The sequence below is a fragment of the Grus americana genome, chromosome Z (assembly GCF_028858705.1).
Source record: "Grus americana isolate bGruAme1 chromosome Z, bGruAme1.mat, whole genome shotgun sequence".
NCBI classification, from domain to species: Eukaryota; Metazoa; Chordata; class Aves; order Gruiformes; family Gruidae; genus Grus; species Grus americana.
Genome location: NC_072891.1, coordinates 33,002,716 through 33,027,882, shown reverse-complemented (window position 1 = coordinate 33,027,882; position 25,167 = coordinate 33,002,716). Strand labels below are relative to the sequence as shown.

At 40.3% G+C, this 25,167-nt stretch overlaps 1 long non-coding RNA gene across 1 annotated transcript; it reads left to right on the top strand.

Annotated features, from left to right (window-relative positions):
- Positions 1-717: 717 nt before the first annotated feature.
- LOC129199372 (uncharacterized) lies at positions 718-24,870 on the top strand. The gene is made up of 2 exons (XR_008574655.1): positions 718-885; positions 24,565-24,870. It is a non-coding gene; the product is annotated as an uncharacterized LOC129199372 (long non-coding RNA).
- The last annotated feature ends 297 nt before the right edge of the window (positions 24,871-25,167 follow it).

Sequence of the window (25,167 nt, the reverse complement as noted above, 5' to 3'; positions counted from 1 at the left end):
CGGCTGGGGCTAAACCACGTCAGTCTTTTTTTGGTGCCCAACGTGGGGTTCGAGAAAATCGAGATAAGGATAGTAATTGGAGGAGGTAACGGGCAAAACATTGACTGAACTTAGCTTGAGAGCAAAATATTGGTGAAGGGACGAGAGGTGGATTCTGTGTGTATTGTCCAGTCTTGTTTGGTGTTGTGATAGTGTTGCTTTGATTCTGGTGGGGGGAATTCTTTTTCTTTTTCCTTTTTGATGAGATTAGTGTGTGTGTAGTTTTTCTGTAGAATGTATGTTTTAATAATTCTTAAATATGTGATTCACAGAGGCGAGGGGTGGAATGTGTTGGGTTTGCGTGGCAGGGTTTTGGTAGCGGGGGGGCTACAGGGGTGGCTTCTGTGAGAAGCTGCTAGAAGCTCCCCCGTGTCTGACAGAGCCAATGCCAGCCGGCTCCAAGACGGGCCCGCCGCTGGCCAAGGCCAAGCCAATCAGCGCCACTGTGATAACATATTTAAGAAGTAGAAAAACACTTAGAGAGAGCGAGCTTTGGCAGCCAGAGAGAGGAGTGAGAAGATGTAAGAAACTCTGCAGACACCAAGGTCAGTGCAGATGGAGGGGGAGGAGGTGCTCCAGGCGCCGGAGCAGAGATCCCCCTGCAGCCCATGGTGAAGGCCATGGTGAGGCAGGCTGTCCCCCTGCAGCCCATGGAGGAAGGATGAGTGGGTGTAGAGATTCCACCTGCAGCCCGTGGAGGACCCCACGCCGGAGCAGGTGGAGGCACCTGAAGGAGGCTGCAGCCCGTGGGAAGCCCACGCTGGAGCAAGTTCCTGGCCGGACCGGTGGACCCGTGAAGAGGGGAGCCCATGCCAGGGCAGGTTTGCTGGCAGGACTTGTGACCCCGTGGGGGACCCCACGCTGGAGCAGTTTGCTCCTGAAGGTCTGCACCCCATGAGAGGGACTCCATGCTGGAGCAGGGGAACGATGAGAGGAGTCCTCCCCCTGAGGATGAAGAGGCGGCAGAAACACCGTGAGATGAACTGACCGTAACCCCCATTCCGCGTCCCCCTGTGCCGCTGAGGGGGGGAAGGTTGAAGCCGGGAGTGAAGTTGAGCCCGGGAAGATGGGAGGGGTGGGGGGAGGTGTTTTAAGAGTTGATTTTATTTTCTCATTCCTCTACTCTGTTTTGCCTAGTAATAAATTAGATGAATTCCCTCTCTAAGTTTGGTCTGTTTTGCTCGTGACGATAATTAGTGAGTGATCTCTCCCTGTCCTTATCTCGACCTGCAAGCATTTTGTTATGCCTTTTCTCCCCTGTTTAGTGAATGAGGGGAGTGAGAGAGCGGCTCTGGTGGGCACCTGGCCCTCAGCCAGGGTCAACCCACCACACTGGGGAGGAAAAACCCCGGGCATACAGAGTATGTGCTGGGGGCTGGCAGGCTGGAAAGCAGCTTAGCATAAAAGGCCCTGGGAGTCCTGGTGAACACCAAGTTGAACACGAGCCTGCAATGTGCCCTTGCCACAAGGAAGGCTAACAGTATCCTAGGCTGCATTAGACAAAGTATTGTCAGCAGGTCGAGAGAGGTGATCCTTACCCTCTCCTCAGCACTGATGAGACCACACCTGGAGTGCTGTGCCAGTTCTCGTCTTCTTAGTATGAGAGAGACATGGTCAAACTGGAAGGAGTCCAGCAAGGGGCTACTAAGATGATGAAAGACTGGAGCATCTCTCCTGTGCGGAAAGGCTGAGAAAGCTGGGACTGTTCAGCCTGGAGAAAGGAAGGTTCAGGGGAATCTTGCTACTATTATATATACATACCTGAAGGGAGGATTGCAAAGATGGTCTCAAGTTGCATCAGGAGAGATTTAGATTGGATATTAGGAAAAATTTCTTCACCGAAAGAGTGGCCAAGCATCGGAACAGGCTGCCCAGAGAGGTGGTGGAGTCACCATCCCTGGAGGTGGTCAAAAAACCTGTAGACGTGGCACTTCGGGACATGGTTTAGTAGGCATGGTGGTGTTGGATTGACGGTTGGACTTGATGATCTTAGAGGTCTTTTCCAACCTTAATGATTCTAGGATTCTAAGGGTTGCAAAGATGACAGTGCCCAGGGACAGGACCAGAGGCAATGGGCACACACCGAAACACAGGAGGTTCCCTCTGAGCGTCAAGAAACACTTTTCATTGTGACGGTGACTAAGACCTGGCGCAGGTTTCTCAGAGAGGTGTTGGAGTCTCCATCCTTGGAGATATTCAAAAGCCTGGATACAATCCTGGGCAACCTGCTCTTGGTGACCCTGCTTGAGCAGTGGTGTTGGACCAGATGACCTTCAAAGGTCTCTTCCAACTGTAACCATTTATGTCTGGGACATAAAATTAGCATTTCAGAGTTGAACCTTAGTTACTTCTCTAAGGCCAGGTTTTTTTATCCCATTCAATTTCATATTCAGTTTTGCAGTGTGAAAAGTAAGAAAACAAACAATTTTTTGTTCAACACACATTTCTCTTTCTCAGGAAATAACCTTTGACTAGCATCATTCATATATACATACATGTATATGTACACAAATATATACTTAGTGTATATACATATGAATGAACATAATACAGTTGTTCTTAACAACCACTCTGTAAGTCTGTGATATTATCTGATATAGGAGGGTACCGAATATATACAGTATTAGCAAGTACAGCAGTTACACCAATACTAGTCTGGTTCAGGACGTCTCAGGGACATGACAATATCCCTAAGTAAAAAAAAAAAAAATAGTTTTGTGAGTTTATTGTTGCCTCGCTGTTGGTATTTCAAGGACCTGTTTAGAATTTATTATTTATTGTTGTACTTTTCCATTTTTGACTGATGTCTAGGTGGTAGAATTATGTATAGTGTTATGTCTCCAAATTTCAAAGAAGTACATAGCAACGTAGTTTGGCTACCTAATCCATGGTGGCAAATTCATTCACTGATCCTGTAAGTAGAGAGGTATATGGCATAGCATTTTGGGAAAGGGACTTCTTTTGTTGGCTGGTTCTTCAGAACTGTTTTTTATGAGATTTACAATAGCTGTGTTTAAATGCGAGGTCACAAGACCAACTCAGGAGGTTCTTTTTGAAACAGGTTTTATTTTTGTGTGAAAGTGAGCTCCAAGAGTTCATCCTTTTCTTGAATGGTAAATATTACTTCATCACCTGAAGCTGTGTCTCTGAAATCTCTCCTGGAATTGCTTTAGTGGTGACTATCACATATATTGCTTTTTTGTTAGAGGTAGGGTATATTCTGTGCTTTTCAGTCAGGTTTGCAGTAAAAGAATATAAAATCCTTTCAGTGAAATCACTGAATACTTTGTACACAGCCCCTGGGAACAAACTCTCCATGTACAGAGAGGCACGTACACGGTATCAGTTTCCATGCTTAAACTGAGGATTTTAACATCTCTGCTGGATGTAGCAGGAGGACTTCAGTCTAATCAGGAAACTCAAGAGAAGACATTGATGTGTCCCCTCCTAACTGTAACTCTTAGAATTTTTTAATCAATACAGTTTACACATATGTTATGAATTTTTTATTCACATTTCTTTGCTTAAAAGTATGGCATCTTACAATGGTGCAAAAGTGTCTGATGATTTGAAGGTCAGGCTATTACAGTACATTTTGAAAAGAAGAAAGTTTGCATGAGGCAAGGAAAGGTGATACCATGGACGGCTGGGCTCATTGTGCTATCTCATTCTTAACCTTGTTGGTGCTAATGCCCCACTCCGTGCTGTCTTTTTTTCCTCAGAAGTTGGGAACTCTTCAGGACCCCAGTGATAGTCTGCCTTCAAGACCTCTATTTCTAAGCATTTGTGTTAGGTTTGTGTGGCAAGGTTTTGGTAGCGGGGGGGCTAAAGGGGTGGCTTCTGTGAGAAGCTGCTAGAAGCTTCCCCTGTGTCTGACAGAGCCAATGCCAGCCGGCTCTAAGACGGGCCTGCCGCTGGCCAAGGCCAAGCCAATCAGCGCCTCTGTGATAACATATTTAAGAAGAAAAAAAACAGTTAGAGAGAGCTTTTTCAGCCAGAAAGAGGAGTGAGAAGATGTAAGAAATTCTGCAGACACCAAGGTCAGTGCAGATGGAGGGGGAGGAGGTGCTCCAGGCGCCGGAGCAGAGATCCCCCTGCAGCCCATGGTGAAGACCATGGTGAAGCAGGCTGTCCCCCTGCAGCCCATGGAGGAAGGATGAGGGGGTGTAGAGATTCCACCTGCAGCCCATGGAGGACCCCACACCGGAGCAGGTGGAGGCATCCAAAGGAGGCTGTGGCCCACGCTGGAGCAAGCTCCTGGCAGGATCTGTGGAGTTGTGGAGAGAGGAGCCCACGCCAGGGCAGGTTTGCTGGCAGGACTTGTGACCCTGTGGGGGACCCCACGCTGGAGCAGTTTGCTCCTGAAGGTCTGCACCCCATGGAAGAGACCACGCTGCAGCAGTTCGTGAAGGACTGTAGCCCATGGGAGAGACCCACATTGGAGAAGTTCGTGAAGGACTGTCTCCCATGAGAGGGACTCCATGCTGGAGCAGGGGAATGATGAGAGGAGTCCTCCCCCTGAGGATGAAGAAGCGGCAGAAACAACATGTGATGAACTGACCGTAACCCCCATTCCCTGTCCCCCTGTGCTGCTGAGCGGGGAGGAGGTTGAAGCCGGGAGTGAAGTTGAGCCCGGGAAGATGGGAGGGGTGGGGGGAGGTGTTTTAAGAGTTGATTTTATTTTCTCATTCCTCTACTCTGTTTTGCCTAGTAATAAATCAGATGAATTCCCTCTCTAAGTTTGGTCTGTTTTGCTCGTGACGATAATTAGTGAGTGATCTCTCCCTGTCCTTATCTCGACCCATAAGCTTTTCATTATACTTTTTCTCCCCTGTCTGGTGAATGAGGGGAGTGACAGAGCAGCTCTGGTGGGCACCTGGCCCTCAGCCAGGGTCAACCCACCACACCATTACAACTGATAAACTAACTAATTAAATTGAATTGCTTTGTTTTGAGACACCTTTTCTGCCTATCTGCAGTAATTACTTTATCCCCGAGGCTGGAAGCTGTAGGCACTACATTGCAATGCTCAGGTGTATTCAACGAGTTGAGAGCAGTCAAAATATTGAAGATGTTATTCTGCAGCTGATGTCTCTGCAACGCTATTGCAGGTACAAAGTACTACTTAGGGATACTGCCAGTAGGGTAGAGTAGGCTGCAATTCCTGGTGTCAGAGACAGAATAACATTTGGTTTTTAAAGATGTACTTTGTCATCATCATCATCATCAATTATTATTGATGTTGATCCAGAAAACTGATGGCTGAAAAGCTGAAAACTGACAACTAATGAGAAAGGGAGGGAGGGAGGGAGGGAGGGAGGGAGGGAGGGAGGAAGGAAGGAAGGAAGGAAGGAAGGAAGGAAGGAAGGAAGGAAGGAAGGAAGGAAGTCTTATATCTGAAGGTATATAACCTTCAGACAAGCTGCTACCTCAATGCATCTGATCAGTCAACTACTGTTGCCACATGCTTTCAGATGTTGCTGATAAATCATAGAATTGTTTTGGTTGGAAAAGACCTTTAAAATCATCAAGTCCAACCGTTAATTTAGCACTGCAAAGTCCACCACTAAAGCATGTCCCTAAGCACCATATCTATGAGTCTTTTAAATACCTGCAGGGATGTATATATTATTACAATCTTCACAGTTAGGATGTACTTAGACATTTTTCTGAACTGGGTCCTGAATCACCTAATCTGTATTCCAATTCTTTACTTACTGTGTATTGGATTTGTCCTAAGAGAGGAGCTAGCATCTTGGCAATGGGCTAGTGATGAAGTTCTACTAGACAGAATGTTTCACTGGTGAGAGGACCTGTGAGGTGGTGAGATATTTAGGCTTGCATGACTTTGCCTCTGTGCAAAATAATCTTAACTGTTGGGTTTCACTACCAGATAAATCTGATGCTGCCAGCTGGCACTGGTGCGCAGTCTCCTTTTCCTCATTCTTGGAATAAAGTGATTATTTATATATTTACTTATTTTTAATGGAGACTTCCTCAGGATGGATTCGTCTTTTAGATTGTACTGAGACATTAGGGCATGTTCAAGAATATCAGCATAATTTCACAACGTTAGCTAGAAATGAGGAATATGGAAATTCAAGGTAATTTACTTTTTCTTCAACCCAGTGGCCAGCCCTAAATTTTGCGATTACGTAGTGGTAGAAGTTATGACTTAATGATCTGATTTACAGCAAGCTTAAACTATGAAATCAAATCATGTGTCTTCCTCTGTAATATTCTTTACAGTTGAGGTCTTCACAGAATCTTGGTTTTAGATTTAATGGCTTAGCAAACTATAATATAACTAAAATCTATCTAGTTGATAGAGTATTCAGAATGTTTTATTACTAATATATTGGCTAAAACATATTGCAAGAGCAAGTGAATGGAAAATTAATATTTTTGTTACAATGCATTGCCTGTACCAAATAAATTCTGGGTGATTAGAGCTTTAGAAGGATAAACTAATAAAATGTAAATTGACTGACAGAATTAGTCACTTTTTCAGTACTGATATTTGTCCAAATATGTACTTATAAATTTCTGATAGTAGTGAAAGGCCAGGTGAAAAAATACTTTTGTATAATCATATTCAAGGCTTATTTAGAAAGCAGTAATTATAACAGTATTATCATAAATACTCATCCGCTAATCAGAAAACAGAACAACAGTTACAAATTATTTTCCATAATGGCCATTATAAGTGCAAATTAATTCAGGACAGTATGCTCAATATAGTAAGTGTGCACAAAGGCAAAAAGTGCACCCTGTTCACTCATGAAAATATCCAGTGTACTAAAGTATATCAGCAGTCTTTATGAACAACATGAAATAGAACAGACATTGACAACTAAGCAACGCACCTATAAACACTAAATTTATATACCTCAAATTATTCTAGATCTGTAGTAGATCCCAGTTCACAGTATTGATCTTCCTGAAACCTATACTTTGACATTCTTATTAATTATACCTGAATTGAAGTACAGGCCAAATTATTAGCTTAATAAATCTTTTTTCTTCATAGGCTTTGGAAAAGACTATGATTAACTAGGTTAATTTTTCATGGTCAGACATACAAAAGTCAAGAAATATTAAATTTAAGGCTATATGTGATCCTTTATTTGTAACATTTTTCATATTTTCGTGAGAATGTTGTTTGATAATACGCAGTTGTTTTAAACCTGTTTTTAAAATCCTTTGAAATTCATATTGAAGAAAACAATCACTAAAATATGATGGGAATTAGATAACTAAGGTGCAATCTAAGTTTAATGAGGGAAAAAGAAAAAAAGAATGCTGAAGTAACCTAATGTTTCTCTGTTAAGATTACCTATTACAGAATAAAAAAACATTGTAAATGTACTATAGATTTGGCAGATTTTGGTTCAATAAAACACTTGTTGCAGTACCACCTGAAAAAAAAAATCAGTGTTAGTACAAAAAAAAAAAAAAGAGTCTGCTGCTGAGTGGATTAAGAATTTGATAAATACTAGTCAGCTGCACGCTATGTTGCCAGAGGAAGTATCAACTCTATAGAAGGTTAGCAGTGAAATTCTTCAGAGATTGATAGACTAAACTTAATCAATATTTTAATGCATTCATAAGAAAAAAAATAAATGACTGTTAACGAAAATTTCTGATGACAAAATTTTTAGGCCTTAAAACTATAGAACACAATTAGGTATTTTATAGAAAGAATTGAATGATCTCAAGCATAAGAGAAAAAAATGGGAGAAATCTTGCAGTTATAAAATGCAAGCTCACAAATTTAAGGATTTGTAATATTTCTCTAAGTTCAGGATCACTGGCTGGCAGTTGCAGAAGAGCAGAAGAAACCTTTATAGTATATGAAAATGGAGTAATCATAACACTCCAGGATGATGCAAAAATGAAGAAGATACACTGGGTGCATAGGTACATCAGAGATTTCGAGAGGAAGAGAAGGACTAATACCAAAGTAAGATATGCATAAGACTTCATAAATTCAAACTATAACAGGTTCAAAGAAGGACCAACTGAGAATTAGAGAAAATACTTTTCTATATTTGATACTAAAGGATTCTTCTAGGTTAGGTTAGTAAGAAGAAACTTGAGAGAGAATATAATTATTGATATCAATAAAAATAGAGGGATCAACTCAGATAGGTGTGACATTTTTCTATTCCTATTACTGTCACATACAGTAGAGTGAAATAAATTGTGAGAAAATGACATAAATGTCTCATTATTTAAAAGACAAAGAAAGTTATCCCTTTTATAAGATAAAAATGCAAGATACCATGTGATTCAACTCGAAGTCAGAAATTCTTAAGTCTTTCAAAATTGTTATTATTCAGATAAGCCTATTCAGTCCTTCAGGCATAATGCATCCTCCCATATGCTTAGATCAATGGAACCAAAGACAAATGTGTGAAGTGCACTGTTGCAGGGAAGGCACAGCTTGGGTAATAGTAGCCTGCCCAAAGACAATTCCTTCACAGAGACGGGCTCGGTTTCTTCCTTCTTCATCTTCCCACTGCGGTTGTCTCCAAAACAGATGGAAGCTATTGTATTACAAAAGGCAGACTCCAAACAATAAAAATTATTTATCCCAAAGGAGGATTAAGTGTTTCATCAAAGCATAAATTCCACCTGAGGAAACTGTAATTTTGTATGCACTTATCAGAAAGGTAAGTTACCTGAAATGTAAACCAGCAAATGCACACCACTGAGCAAACTTGTGTGGAGTTTATTCGTCAGTCTTGCTTGATGCAGCTGAATCTTGGGCCAACATTTTGTTCTAGCTTGTGCTGTAAATATGTCCACCTTCTCCTGCACACAGATCATGTCATTCTTGGAGAAGTGAAAACTTGTGCTTTCACATCCTTCACAAGTACAAATTCAACTGGAATCCACTGGTTTTCATCTGAAATTCTGAATCATAGGACCAGAAATCGTATAAAGTAGTGCATATTCTATTTTCTCAACCTGGAGCAACTGAGCCTAAGGGAGAAGATGTTGCTCTAGTTTATTGGACGTCAGAAAGGAATGGGTAGAAGGAAAAGTCACAGGAGATAAAGCTAGTTGTGGTGGCCTTCTATTTAACTAGAGAATTTTTCTTGTTGATTAGTACAAGGGTACATGTTAACCTAGACTTACAAAGACTTGTTCTGATCTTCCAGCTATTTAAATCAGTTCTGAATTTGTGCTGTCCTAACATATCTGATAATCTCCCTCTCCAGGATGAAAACAGACATTCAGAGAAGAAAGGGTCTGATGTTTTTTAATAGATTGTCACCTTTCCCTTGTAGATAGATGCCGCTGGTCTAGGGCTGATGTTCTGGAAATCAATGCACTGAAAGTCACTCTGTTTTCAGTGAGATAGTGCTATTCCAAATACTTTTTAAAATAAATCTTAAGTTTTATTTAGAGAAACTATTGGATAACTTCTTTCTGTTAAAAATTGTTTAAAGTTCATTAGGAAATCAGAGTAAAACAAACATACATAAATACATGGCTTGTGAGATTTTTTACACTCAGGTTTGAGAGGACTGAAAATTCTAATTTAAGAAGGCTTTAGTTTCCTTAATATTTTTATTTTCTCCTAAAAATTTCAAATCTATCCTCCAAAAAATTAGACTTAATAATTCACATTTATAGAAATCAAATTATTTTTCAAAATTTATTCTTTAGTAGTTCACAAGCTAAATTTTGCAACTGAGTCAATTCTTTGACGTCTGTGAAAAAATTTCAGAAAGTTGTAGTGTGTCATATCAAACACATAAAACCTCCTAAGGTAGTTGATCTTATTTAACAGGTGAAGAAAGCCTGGTAAAGAGCAAGTCAAAAGACTTGCTTTAGCAGGTTTTGTTTAGTAACCTTCAAGGCTTTGTATTGTGATTTATAAGATGCTTCTAGTTACATATGAAATTTCCACATGAAATTCAAGAGGTAAAGGTCAATGTCAGAAGTCTTAGATCAATTAGACAAACTTACCTGAAAAGTCTTGTTTTAGCATATGTTTGAAGTAGCTTGGATTATGCTGCTCTCAAAATTAAAAGAAGATTAGGATGTCCCCTGAGAAGCCCTCAGTCTCTACTTTCTACATATGATGGAGCCATGGACTCTCAGAACTTCATTCCGTATGTGTTTAGTTTCACAATGGTTTATGTGTTTTATTTCCTTATAAAGGGCCTCTTTCAGTAAGTCTGTAGGGAAGGATGTGTTTGTGTGTGTGTGAGAGAGAGAAACACTTTATTGGAATGAAATATTCACATAACTTAGAAATATTTTGGTCCTATACACAGATGATTGTCTTCCTTGTGCCTCCACTTTCAGCCTATATTAAAGAGATATATGGTGGGCCTTGTCTGTGATTCATTTTCTTCTGCAGGGTCATCTCAGCAGATATCTTTTTAGACACTCCAAGTCGATTATGAAAAGCACTGCATTAATGCTAGTCTCAATAGGCTAATGTTTCTCTGCAGGGTTTACAAAGATGTAAATTTTGTTATGGACTGATGGCTTCAGCCCTTCAACCTGTTCTGATCCCTGGGAAGAAATTCCATCAGCAAGAGCTAACCACAGTTCAGCTCAAAATGAAAGCAGTGTTACCTTCAAGACTGAGGAGGTTATGTATTATTTTTTAATAAGGTAATTAAAGTTATTTGCAGTTCTGCTTGTGGACTTACAAATTTTGATCAACATCATAAATCAAGAAAGTGCGATTCAACTTTAAATCCTGATTGTTAAACTTTAAATGTTAAAGCTCCCCTCACAATGTACTGATGTCTTAAACTGTCAGTACTTGGCTATTGGAAGGAGACTGTACAGATCTGCTTGCTAATCTGCAATGCAAATACATTGCAGTGACAGCTTGTGTTTCTATGCATTTATTTCAGTTGGGAAGCATTGCTTGGAATTGCAAGCCTTCTGATTTGTCTAATTTACGTAAACACTGTGAACATCCATTCTGTTCTCAAAAGTCAACTCATAAGCAAGAAATCTAGCATATTCTATTATGAGCTGAGAATTTTTTTTCTTCCTTGCTATTAAGAGATTAACTTTAACTATGACTAGACTTTAGTTTATGGAATTTGATAACAGATCTGGTATTTCTCAAGAGGATGTGTCTTAATTCAGTGAAAATTAAGCTGCTTCATGAGCTGGAATCTGATGGGTCAAACTCAGCATAAAATAATTCGCATCTTGGAGGATTAATAGAAAGAACGCCATACAGAGCTGAGCAAAATAGGAATAAACAAATCTAGCTGCATAGCAAATTTCTCTGAAGAATTATGGTAAGAAACTCTTCAGAAAGATGCCATTAGGAGTGACGGACAATCACTGGTCAAAATACATCTTTCATCTTTACTGTAGAGCTATTATTTTTCAATCATTTTTGTAAACACCAATAATATTCTCATATGTTGTATGTTATTTTTCTAAATTGTTTGTTGATTTGAAAAGGGACATCCCCCAAAAACACCCCAACATGCATGAGGAACAGGATGAGTAGCTGTGATTCCTTTTATAACTCTTTCCATTAAAAAAAACAAACAAACAAAAAAAACCCCCACCAAACTACTTGTAAATGTTGCATATCAATAAAAACATCCTACGATAAGATTACTGATACATTCTGCTAAAATTTATTTCTCTTTGCCTCTAAGAAAAAAAAAAAAAAAAGGTAGGCATTTTACATGCCATATCCCTGGCTCAGATTTTTGTCCTTAGAAGGATATTTTTATTCAGATGCACATTATTTCATATCTGTCCATTTAAAATTCTTCACTTTCTTGAGGATTCTTCTTGTCTGTAAAAGAATAGCTAAGCTTTCAGCAGAATGTATCAGCAGATTGTGAATGCATTCCTTTTCTATCACCAGTGAATTTTGAGATTTTTTTCATCACTTTTGGTGTGACAAAGAAGGAAAAGTCAGTAGATTTTAATTTGATTTTTGTTCTCAGTTTGGCAGACAACACTCAAAATCAATTACATGTATGGTCCTAACTAGCACAAAGTCTAGGGCAGAAGAAAATAGAGTATGTGATATCTAAATGAAATTATCAGGGCAATGCAGACAACCAGGGCTTAGTACTTTTCATATGAATTTGCTGAATTAAAGGCCCATATACACTTTTTTTAAGATAGGTATATGTGATGTGGATGTTATTAAACAGGAGAGTGCTGCTGCAGAAAGAAATTTGTCTTGCTGAAAAAGAAAAAGAGGAAAAGGAAAAGGAAAAATACCATTGCTTTAATAAGACATGTTCAGGGTCAGGCTGAACTTGTGTTCTGGCCATTAATATTGATTTTTTGTTCTTATAACTAGTCTGCTACTCAATAAATAGGAATAATGACTCTGGCAAGGTACCATCTCACATCACAACAGACTTTACACTACAATGCAGGCTTATATAAGTGAAGCTATACAATATGAATGATTAATAATAACAACAACTCTGTTTTCCTTAATTCTAATGTAATATCTGTACTGAGAATTTATTTGAAAAAGGAAGACTGTCTATCAGCTACTGTGAGATCAAATATACTAACATTACAATTTAAGGATTAAGTTTACTATTTACCTGCACTGCAAGTCTACTTCTTTAATCAGAACCATTATGTTTGCATCGGCATAAATATTCCAACCCCAGCTAATAATTAACCATAAAACATCCTATCTGGAGTTCTTCTTTAACAGGGTAAATAATCTGATATCCACAGTGAGATTATATGCTATTGGTACAATTTTTTCCACCAAGTAATTTGCAGGGTCATGCTTTGCAGTGTTTGCTGATCAGATATTTACCTAAGCATTAATTACCTAAGGATGAACTCTGACCTCTCTTTCCAAAATTAAATCTGCATATTGTGAAAGACCTATGTATCATGAGTATACATAAAAGATGATTAATTTCATTTTCATAAGTCTTGCTACTTGGACACGTCTGAGTACATTTGAACTTTTTAGTTTGTGTTTGGGGAGGTTTCATGCCTCATTTGCTTCCAGAAGCAGGGAAAAACAGGTGCCCAAGAATCTTATTTGAGATATCATTGAGGAAGAAAAAAACAGGTTGTGCAACATTCATTCCTCTTTCTCTCAGAATATTCGATACACATATTAAATATAATTATAAATTTGGGGTTTTTTACTGAACAGGTTGGGAGGAAAGGGTCATCTCTGTATCCTTGTCACCCATTTTGGATTATCAGTGAAAATATGGGTGGTTAAAATCAAAACTGTACATGTATGTTTTATTAATGTAATAGTGACTTAATGACTTATTTCCAGTCAGGCTGGCAGTCATCCATTGTTCACTGTACGCATTTTATACTGCAAAAAAAGCATTTAGCAGGGTGCTTCAGGAATCTATATCCTCTACAAAAGTTGGCTCCATCATAAAGTTCGTTCTTCATATGTTTACTCTTATACATTCATTGGAAAAAAATGAGCAGAATTTTCTGTGATATTTGAAGTGTTAGCACAGTAAGAGTGTTTCAAAGTTGTGTACTTAAACTGCCAGAGAAACAGAGATCAACATTGGGCATGATTCATTACTGTGTTGTTAATGGGAAATAGCTTTTCTTTAGGAAATCAGATCTAATCAGTGTCATCAGAAGTCATGTAAATTCCCACAGGCACTACACATTGGCAGTTCAACAATCAACAGCCATCAAGAGTGCCTTGCTTCCACTTTTTGTGCTGTCAGCGGTTGTCCTAACCTACTGCTGCTTCGACAAGGAGAAGGAGTGCATGTCTTTAACCTGATGTGCACCCCTGCAGGCATATATTCACGTTCATCCAACACAAGCCATTCTTGACTTGAACATGAATATACGCCTAAGAATTGAGCAGACTTCCAGGACAGACTTCAGCTGATGTATTTATTTCCTTATATGTGTATACTCCCCGAAAACTTGAGTGGGTCAGCTGTATAGCATTGTTTGGGCCGCAAATTAACTGATTCTTTCCAGCTTGTCTTAAAAGTTCCAAAATCCTAATTGGTATGTATTCAACTTAGAGTATCCTAACTGCAAGTTTTGTAATTGATGGAAAACTAGGCAAGAACACAACAGGTCTTGTAACGGTGGTCTGTAGGTTTATTCCTTTCGTGACATGAACAGTAACATTTTCACCAGCTCTAGGTTTCAGACAGAACTTACTGAGGCAGGGAAGGCAGCACTGACACACATCACAGTGACACACATGTTCAAGACAATGTCCCCATCAGAACAAAATTATCACAATCTCCTTGAACAAAGTGAAATAGGGAAAAAAAAAACATCTGTGGCAACACTGTTTTCCAAGAGCCATTAAGAATGACAGAGGTTAGAAAGCAAACTTGGAATACCCGTGAAACCTCTTCAACTGAGGGCCCATTTTGCTGTTGTCCAAGATTTTCTGAAGCACTCCCCTTCTTTAGCATCCCCCCCTCTTCCTTGACCCGCTGGAGCATAGCCTGCTGTCTCCCATTCACATGCCAGTTGTGGCAACTGAGGCAACAGCCCTGTCTGTCTGTAGTCGCAGAAAGTAACACTTAGGAATGGGTACCACTGGAGAATGATGACATTCCATCTTCTGTTATATTATTTCTCCTTTCACAAACATATCAAAAGAAATAACAAGCTTGAGTCCTCTGAGACTCCATATCTTTCAATGACAGTAGAAAAGGATCAGTTGTCCAGAAATGTCTTCTGAAATGGTTCAGAAAAGAGTTCATTTTCATTACTAGTTATTCTATTCACTTAGTCATGTCACACAGTTGTGGTAGAAAGTATCAATGACCTGTTATACAGGCAGGAAGAATATTTCTTTTCCAGTGCTATTTGTTATTTCTGCTGGAGGATTACCAGATGTTGCACAGGCAGTATTTCCAGGATCCAAGGACATGAAGGATGTCACATAAGAGGGCTGGCCTGCCACTGTTTTATTAAAAAACATTAATTGGGCAAATTTTTTTTGTCCAAAACAGGTCTTGTTAATAAGCCTTCCACAGACTGCTAGAAATTTGTTTTCAGCTGACCCTGCAAAGCTGTATGAGAAATCTCTTATAATATAAGCTTCTGTGCATTCCCCGTGGGCTTTCACCTAACAAGAAAGGCAGAGGTCTCGCAAAGTTAGGAATACTGCTTACAGCTTTTCTATGACCTCTGGGTCACTGGTTGAAACTTGAAGAGATGGCCAAACTTCACATATGGTTGTTAGCCTGCCGATGTCAGCATTCTCTGCAGTTCCAGTTGTACAGAAGAAAAAAGATGCTCATCATTACTGTTCCCAAACTGCAGCACTATTTTTTAAGATAACTTGCCAGTAGGAAGTGCTTTCCAGTTTCAGAGTCTAGAATAAATTCTAATTAATTATGCATCTCAAAAGCAGGTTAAGAAAAAAAAATTAGATCACACCAGCTATATATGGTGGTTTGTTGTTTTGGGGTTTGTTTGGTTGGTTGGTTTTTGTGGGGTTTTTTTTGTTGTTGTTGGGTTTTTTTCCTGGAAGCTTCTCTTTTTGTATCAAGTCCATGAAAATATGTCTGTGTCAAGGGAAGTCTTGTCTGTCATGTCATCTTATCCAGTAACTTGTTAGTTATGACTTTGTCCATACTACATCTGGCTTGGAATACCCACTCTACAACTACTGTATCTGGTCCAGTGCTTTTTCATAAACTGAAGGAAGGAGAATACAGAAAGATCTCTTCCATTATGAAATAATTCATTCTAAGGAAGAAATTACATTTGCTAGTGGCAAGTTTTTTTTCTATGAAGTACACAATTTCATATCACTTTCAAACTGTTAGGGTTTCTTTTGTCAGAGTAGTCTTTAATGGTAGCTATTTTAAAAACAGAAATTCCAGATATCTAATACTTTTGGATGCTTACAACAACTTATCTTTTCAAAGTGGATAGCCAAGGTCAGGTGTCATGTGAGATGCTGTCAGGGTTTAGGGGTGAAGCGCTCCTGACTTCTCATTCTGCATTCCTTTTCTCTGGGTCAAACAAGCTGCAAAATATTTTATGTCTCTGCAGATGAGAGCAGGAGAAGTATTATCTTGAAAATTTTCTCTAAATTTTGGATTTCTGGAAGGAATGTAGAAGGAATGATGTCCAGTTTATTCTAAGTAGCCACAGAAATACTGGATATATAGGGGAAATTAAGTAAAACATCAAAAAACGTCTAAGGAAGAACTATGATGACTTACCACAAATAAATATTCTTCTTTATAAATCTAGTAACGAAAGCTGAATTTCAAGGGACACCTTTTATGATAAGCATTTTGGCATCACATTTCCATACTTTTGCAGTTTATTGCTGTTTTATTACAAGACTTCTGAATAAGAGGATGTCCTGGATAAATGGTTCCTGTGTAAAATGGTGGAAGATCCTGCTTACAAGCATATACCCACTCATAGGTGGTTCCATTTTAATTTTTGCAATGCATACTGAAACTGAATATATACTCATTTTCCATATCACAGGGACTCAATGAGGAGAGGAAACAGGTGAACATGAAATAGCAGTTTCTACTGGTTGTCTGACTTGCACTTAAAAATAAGCAGCATACCTCTGTAAGGATAAAAAAATTTCCACATACTAGATTGTGTATTTATCTAATGTTTTTTATGCTGTTGTGTGTGTTAGAAGAGGAGATGAGACTTGGAAAGGATCTTTAGGCAGTAAGAAAGTAAGCCTTACTAAGGGATGGTCAAAACTGGTTAAAATAATTTTTATTTCAATTTCAAAGTAAAATGGAAATTTTAAGTACACTAAATTTAGCATAGAAAACAGGGAGAACTAAACTTCATTTAACAAACAAAAAAAAAACAAAACAAATTTAAAAACAAAACCAGAGCAGCCCAGGTGTGCTTCCAGACTAAGGACTTGGTTGGGGGAAAAAAAAAAAGTTTGTATGAAATCATATGGGACATGTCTGGAAGAATGAATGAAGGTATACACAGTGTATAACTCTTACAGTGTGACAGGTTGGTTTGTTTGTTACTTGCAAGCAGAATCTCCAAGGCAACAAAGTATAAAAGCTTCAACTGAATCTAAATAGTTACCTTATAATAATTACTAAATTGAAGAACTGTGAACTTAGAGAGTGGCTCTATCTGTGCATAAGGTGGGGCATCTGCTGGGAAGCTTTTAACACCCCCTACTTTTCACATATTATGCTACGCAGAATTTCAAATTTCCTTGTCCTTGTGAAACCACTGACAAACCCATCAATATCTTGTATGGTATTCACAACTACCAGTGTAAGTACCTCTGTCCTCCCAGCTCCTCTACTGTGGCAAAAATACTCAGCATTCTTTAGCCTCTCTTAAAGCACACTGAAAAACAGAGAAAAAAAAAATTGTTCTTTACTATTCATCACATTTTAGTACTGGACTGAGGTTTCAAGGATAAATAAATTATACACTCAATCCCTGTCACACAGAAACTGAGGTGTCATTGAACTAATGGGCATCTTCAGAAAATGACTGTCAATTAAATATGTTATTTTAGGACAGTAATAGAAGTAATTATCTTTTGTGCCAGGAGAGAAAGAATTAGCACTGAGAGGCCATGATGACTCCATAGAATCAGTCAATAAAGGAAATTTTCTACAGTTACTTGACCTGATTACAAAAGATGATGTTATAGCAAATGTTGTGCAGCAGCATGTAGTACAAAATAAGCCAACAGCATCAACAGGTTGAATCTCATTCAGAGCAAAAAGGATGCTGGCAACTATAATTAAACTGATGGGATTTGGAGGAATAATATGAACAACTACCATAAGATTAGCTTTCCAGTAAAATAAAGGAAGCTAGCATTTATGAAAAACCTTGACCTAGGAACTGTTGCAATGTCCTTAGAAGACAGGCACGGAAAGAAAGATTAAGTGAGAATCTGCATATGAGAAGTTTGATACTTATTGGTCACCATTATCTCAAATTACCTCACCCCATTCAGAGCCATGTATAGGCAATGCATCTATTCCAACTTGAGAACTTCATCATGTGTTTATTAACACACAGGTTGATGTAAGCGTATATGACTCAGTAAATAGGATACAAGTCAATAAGTAGACTTACTGTCACTAAGTTTTTTGGTGGGTGTTTGTGGAAGGTAGGATAGTTATTTCATTCCTGACTGAATCAGAGTCGTTAGTAAGCCATGTAAACATGGCGATGCCATCTGTGTTACCACAATAACATTTGCCTCACCAAACAGATTAAGTAGTCCTCCATTTTGGCAGTCTTATAAACTGACTTCCCTGATTAGTTAGATGTAAATAGGCTTGTAGTGGGGAATGAAGAGAGGAAGAGAAAATGACAGAGCATGACTGTAATTCTGAGTTGTCTCAAAGCAGAGAAAGCAGCACATGGATCAGCAGGATGGACTTCCTTGGCAAAATGCAGCCTGAAACCCATGTTCTTCAGGATCAAGGAAAGTATCTGTGGCAGCAAGGAGAAAGATCATGCACCTCTGATGGTGGTGGAAGTCCAACAAATGCATGCTTTTTTTTTTCTTTTATTTTTTCACTTTTTTTTTTTTTAATTCCCATGAATATGCTGTCTGTTATGGATGCACTTTTCCTCAATCAATTCCAAGGGCTAATTTAGCAGTTGAAATAATAAGTCAGAAGTGAGAGAGAGGTGGTTAGCCGTGAGAGCCAGGAAACCCCTCTGATACATAGGAAAGTAGGAAAGATGATCTGATCCTCTGAAATCCTGAGGGAGATTGTGACATGCAGAAATCCCTGTACTAAAATTTAAACTGTAACTATAACCTCCTGTCTAGAAAGAGCTCTCTTTCAAGCTAGTAGTGAGTAGGAGTTTCTAGCTTACACAAGTATTGTAGTTAAATTTTGTGTAAGTTGTCCCAGTTGACCTGCAAGGGGAGAAGAGTGAGTGGGGTGGCTGCAAAGGTGGAGATCGCTTAAAGAGAAGGATGGGATTCATCTCACTAAGCAGGGTGGAGGTATCTTTGTCAGTAAGACTGATCTAGCAAGAAAGGCTTTAAATCAGGATCCACATGGGAGGGATAAAGTTAGCACCTGTAAGGGAGTGTCAAACAGCAGAGGGCCTGGAGTGAGATGAATGAAAGAGAATACAAAAATCAATAAAACAGGTCTTAAGCAGAGTCACCTCAAGCATTTTCATGTATGCAAGGAAGTGCCTACAAAGCACAATTATGGAAGAAAAAAAAAACACAAACAAACCAACCCAGACCTTTTCTGGGAAATCAGCATGCCAGAGTGCCTCTCTGAAGTACCTGTACAGCGATGTATGCAGCATGGAGAATAAACATGAGAAATTAGACATCTGTGTTCATTTGCAGGTCTGTGATCCTGTTGTGATCGCAGAGGTGTGGTGGAATGTCTTGCACGACTGGAGTGCTGCAGAAGAGAGATACAGGCTCTTAAGGAAGGACAGAGCAGGAAGATGAGGAGAGAGAGTTGCCCTTTATATGAAAGAGCAGTTGTATGACACAGATTTTTGCCTGGGGATGGATGATGAGCCAACTGAGACCTTATGGGTAAGGAGGAAAGAGCAGACCAGTATAGGTGACATAGTGGATATATGCTATAGGCCACCTGATCTGGAAGAACAAGTAGATGAGGCTAGAAGTAACTTCACATTCACAGGCCATGTTTGTTGTGAGTTACTTCAACTACCCTGATATCAGTTGGAGAAACAATACAGCAGAAAATAAACAGTCCAGGAAGTTCCTGGAGAGCATCAATGACAGCTTCCTGACCAAACAGACAGAGGACCCAATGAGAAGAGGTGCTCTGCTGGACTTCTGTCACATAAAAGTGTACAAGTCTGATGTGTGGGTGAGGGAGGCCCTCCCATTAAGTCAAGAGGTTCAGAAAGGACACCCTTGCTTTCTAAACTCCTTCTCAGAGAGGAGTCTAGGTGCAGCTAGGTCCAGTCTTAGTCCCAGACTTGGTCAACAGTTTATGTCTAAAGGATTATATGTGCAGCCACTTGTCAGAGTCAACGTTTGCCTGTCAGAGCCCCACTAAAGACTTTCACTGAAACAGTTTTGCAAAGTTGAAAAAAATAGGTAATTTATTGAGGCGACAGATACAAAAAATTCAGAATTGCCATTGATAAATGCACTTACTGCAACAATTTTGAGCTCAAGTTAATAGTTCAGTGCTTTTGTTAATGATAGTTTTTCCCAGGGTAACATCTGACATAATCAGAGGCGCAAGTCTTACCAAAGAGGTGTCCCTGTTTGGGGAGGAGAGAGGTCCAGGCCCGTCGACCCATCTGGATAGTTGGAGTTCTTGTCCTCAAAAAATAGGATTGTAAATGCCAGATTTATACTTTTGGCAAGGTGGGACTGAGTCAGGTATTGTGTGCCGATTGGCCCTTGACATGGCTTGTTGTGCAGTTGATCAGGGCTGGGGGGGTGAAGTGGCAGAGAACAAAGGCATTCAGTACAGAGGAGCAGTGGTCTGTTTAGTTTTAGGTGAGTAACGGAGCTGTGAAGGCTCCCCCTCACCCCAGGCGTCAGTTGATTGAGGAGTAGACCATCAGGTGCTGCATCTGTTAAGATGAAGGAATTGCTCATCTGCCCCTGTTCAGGTCCAGCGCTTATCAGTACAAGGTAAGCAAGTTGCTCAATCCCTGCTCTCACCCAAGTCAGACATTCCCCCCCCCTCCCCCGGCCCCCCCCCCCCCGTCCCCCCCCCAGGCCCCTTCTGCCAGCTCATAATGGCCCTGTGTTCAGCACCAACAAGCCTGGACAAGTCCGGCATCCCACAACTTCATACTCACAAGAAATTACTCACTGGGAGGGGTGTGAAAGTCAAAGGCAGCCTTGGCTGAGATGATAGAATTCAGGATCCTAAGAGGAGAGAGCAAGGCAAAAATAAAGACCACAGCCCTGGACTTCAGGAGACCAGTCTTTGGCCTCTTCAAGGATCTGTTTGGAAGAATCCCATGGGAAATGATTGTGGAGAGAAGTCCAGAAGAGTTCATTGATTTTTCAAGGAACACCTACTCCAAGCTCAGAAATGGTTCACTCCCATCTGTAGAAAATGAGGCAAAGGTAACAGAAGGACGCCTGGATGCACAAGGAGCTCTCAAGAAAACATATAAAGGAAGGGAGGTGACCTTGGAGGAATATAGAGAGACTATTTGATTGTGCAGGTGTGGGGTTAAAAAAGGCAAAGCCCACCTGGAGTAAAATCTGGTCAGGGACATAAAGGATGGGAAAGATTTCTACAAGTACATCAGCATCAAATCATCTTGTACAGGGAATATGTGGGCCTCTGTTGAATGGGGCAGGAGATCTGGGTATAAAGGATAAATAAAAAGCCAAGCTACTCAATGCCTTCTTCACCTCAGTCTTTGTCGGTAAGACCAGCCTCCAACAATTCCCAAGCCCCTGAGACCACTAAGAAAGTTCAGCACACTGGAAACTTTTCCTCAATTGGAGAAGGATCAGACTAGTGAACACTTAAAGAAACTTATTGCATGCAAGTCTATGTGTCCTCATGGGATGCACCCACAACTGCTGAAGAAGTTGGCCCATGTCATTGTGAGAACACACAATCATCTTTGAGATACTGGGGAGACTGGGGAAGGTTTCTGAGAAATGGAAGAAATCAAATGTCACCGGCATCTTCAAGAAGGGCAAGAAGAAGGATCCAGGTCAGTAGTTTAAATCTGGCAGTTACTGAGTTGCTACACAGCAGTTCAATTAGCTCTGCCATTTCAGGTCTAGATGTCTGTAGTCCTAGTCTAGAAAAACTTTCAATGATGAGCCTGCACATGCAACTTTTTTGTTGCATTTGTCAGTAATTTTGCTTGGATAACACCTCTGGAAGATTTCTTAGTCTACTGAACTTCTTTATGTGTATTTTTTTAATTCAAATTGATTAAATATATAATATTTCTCTGTGCTTCTGAACATCCTTCTCTTTGAGGTGCCAGAGACATATATCTTTCTGCAACCTGTTTAAGAGCTCTGCAGTTATCACCTTTCCATAGAAACCTCCCCACCTTCAACTTGCTCTTGTCTTTGGAAAGGTCTTCTTTGTACCAAAGTCCTACATTTACTGGTAGGGAAAATTGTAGTCTTCCAAGTATTAGTAGGGAAATAAAGCTTTCCAGTTATTAATAATGCTATGGCATGGAAATTAATGTTTTAAGGTTGATAGTAATCCTTTTGATGTGAATGGAAACCGTATTATTGACTTCAACTGGCATTAGTTCAGGTCCACAGTGCACCTACTTCCATTGGTCTTTCAAATTCTGTATTTTCTAATATCGTGTGGGGTTTAGTTCAAAGTCTTTTAAAGCATGCATTGACAATCAAACATTGCTTTAATTTATCCTTAAGTTTTCAGAGAACTATATTTTTGTAATTGTGATTATTTCTAAGTCACACAGTCACAGCAACTTTAACACTGGTAAATCAAACTCTCTCTTCAACTCAACATTATAATTGAAGCTTTATCCCTTAATGTAAAAAAGTTAGATAGGTCTCATACTGGAGTACATGCAGTGATGATCATGAACAATACTGTAAGTAAAAAAAGGCTTATAGAGGACACCAGGGACATTTTTCCTTAGATTTTTTTCTTTATATACATGAGATTCAGATCAGTGGGAAGAGCATAACTAAGAATAATCTGCATGTTTCTTTGACCTAATGAATTGTCTTCTGAAGAACTAAATCTAAAGTATTCAGTGGACCTGATCTGATACCGAACTTATTTTTGGTCATATGAACAAAAATGCAAGGACCTAGTCTGACGCCTTGGACATTAAAGCAACCTTTAAGTGTATCTTACTGATTTATTTTTTGAAAGATTCATGTGTCTTGCAGGTTTAAGGCGTGTCTTACAGGTTGGGAGGCATGGTGGCATGGAGTCCAATAAAAACACAGAATATGTTTAAACCTTTTATTAGTAATATATGTTAGAAAGTAAGTAATTCTGGGTTTGGATATTCATTGCTTGTCTGGGTGTTTTTGACTATCTATCTAAATTACCACTAGACAGCAGCTAGAAATATCTGGCATCTCTTCTGTGAGTAGTTTTGAGGGTTTTTTCTTGTTCTTCATAACAGCTTACTTTTGTCTCTACAGTATCTTGAAGTTGTAATGTCAGCAGTATAGGATACTGAAGAAACCAGAGATTGATAGAAATTTGAAAATCAGTATTCCTATTATTAAAATAGGAATTCTAGCACCAGAAGTAGCAGAGATGAGATAGATACAGTAAAAGGAGATACAATGGAGGAAATACAAGAGTTTGACTCAGGTTCTTTTTTCAGAGAAGACAGCATTATTCCCTGCTTGCATGCAATATTCATAGACTTTAGAATGCCTAGATGATACTGAAAACTGAAAATAGGTGGCAGCTGAAAGGCGTGGTTGGAGAGGATGAATCACTCATCATGACTGTGATTGATGTGCAAAACAAAATTGGCTCTTGCTAGGAGAAGCAAACACTGAGAAGCAATGGTGGAAGTCAAAAGGCACTGAGTGCAAGTGTTTATTGTGAGCTCAGCAGATGTTTCTCTGAGGATAGTCATGTAATGAACACAGTTGAACACTACAAAAGTAATGTTCACATTCACTTTTCATACGTACCCAAAAATCAGACCTGCAGCAGGAGCTGCCCACTTCTAATGTCCTCTGCTTTCGTAGGTGTGAGGGAATATGAATGAGGTGAACCTGTGCATTGTTTCTTGGGATTTCATAAGCACAGAAAGCCCTTCACAGTGATCTAGCAGTAGGACATGGGCTAGAGCCTGCTATATTCCTCCTTGAGAAGCCGACATAAGCACCAAAGTAGGAATATAGGAAAGAGAAGAAAACTGCCCATTTTCACTTCAAAAATGCTATACCTTTGTGCATATCATTTGTGTTGGGTTTGCGTGGCAAGGTTTAGGTAGCGGGGGGGCTACGGGGTGGCTTCTGTGAGAAGCTGCTAGAAGCTTCCCCTGTGTCTGATAGAGCCAATGCCAGCTGGCTCTAAGACAGGCCCGCCGCTGGCCAAGGCCAAACCAAACAGTGCCTCTGTGATAACATATTTAAGAAGGGAAAAAAAAACAAGCTAGAGAGAGCTTTTTCAGCTGGAGAGAGGAGTGAGAAGATGTAAGAAACTCTGCAGACACCAAAGTCAGTGCAGATGGACGGGGAGGAGGAGCTCCAGGTGCCGGAGCAGAGATCCCCCTGCAGCCCCTGGAGAAGACCATGGTGAAGCAGGCTGTCCCCCTGCAGCCCATGGAGGAAGGATGAGGGGGTGTAGAGATTCCACCTGCAGCCCATGGAGGACCCCACGCCGGAGCAGGTGGAGGCACCTGAAGGAGGCTGCGGCCCGTGGGAAGCCCATGCTGGAGCAAGTTCCTGGCCGGACCGGTGGACCCGTGCAAAGGGGAGCCCACGCCAGAGCAGGTTTGCTGGCAGGACTTGTGACCCCGTGGGGGACCCACGCTGGAGCAGTTTGCTCCTGAAGGTCTGCACCCCGTGGAAGAGACCACGCTGCAGCAGTTCGTGAAGGACTATAGCCCATGGGAGAGACCCACATTGGAGAAGTTCGTGAAGGACTGTCTCCCATGAGAGGGACTCCATGCTGGAGCAGGGGAACGATGAGAGGAGTCCTCCCCCTGAGGATGAAGAAGCAGCAGAAACACCGTGTGATGAACTGACCGTAACCCCCATTCCCCGTCCCCCTGTGCCGCTGAGGGGGGGAAGGTTGAAGCCGGGAGTGAAGTTGAGCCTGGGAAGATGGGAGGGGTGGGGGGAGGTGTTTTAAGAGTTGATTTCATTTCTCATTCCTCTACTCTGTTTTGCCTAGTAATAAATTAGATGAATTCCCTCTCTAAGTTTGGTCTGTTTTGCTCGTGACGATAATTAGAGAGTTCTTGTCTCTCCCTGTCCTTATCTCGACCCACAAGCATTTCGTTATGCCTTTTCTCCCCTGTTTGGTGAATGAGGGGAGTGAGAGAGCGGCTCTGGTGGGCACCTGGCCTCCAGCCAGGGTCAACCCACCACACATTATAGTGTGTACTAGTCTTTACCTCCTGAACTGAAGCTAGGATAACCTCTCTAGAAGTGTTCAAGGCCAGGCTGGATGAGGCTTCAGGCAATCTGTTCTAGTGGTGGGTGTCCTTGCCCGTGGC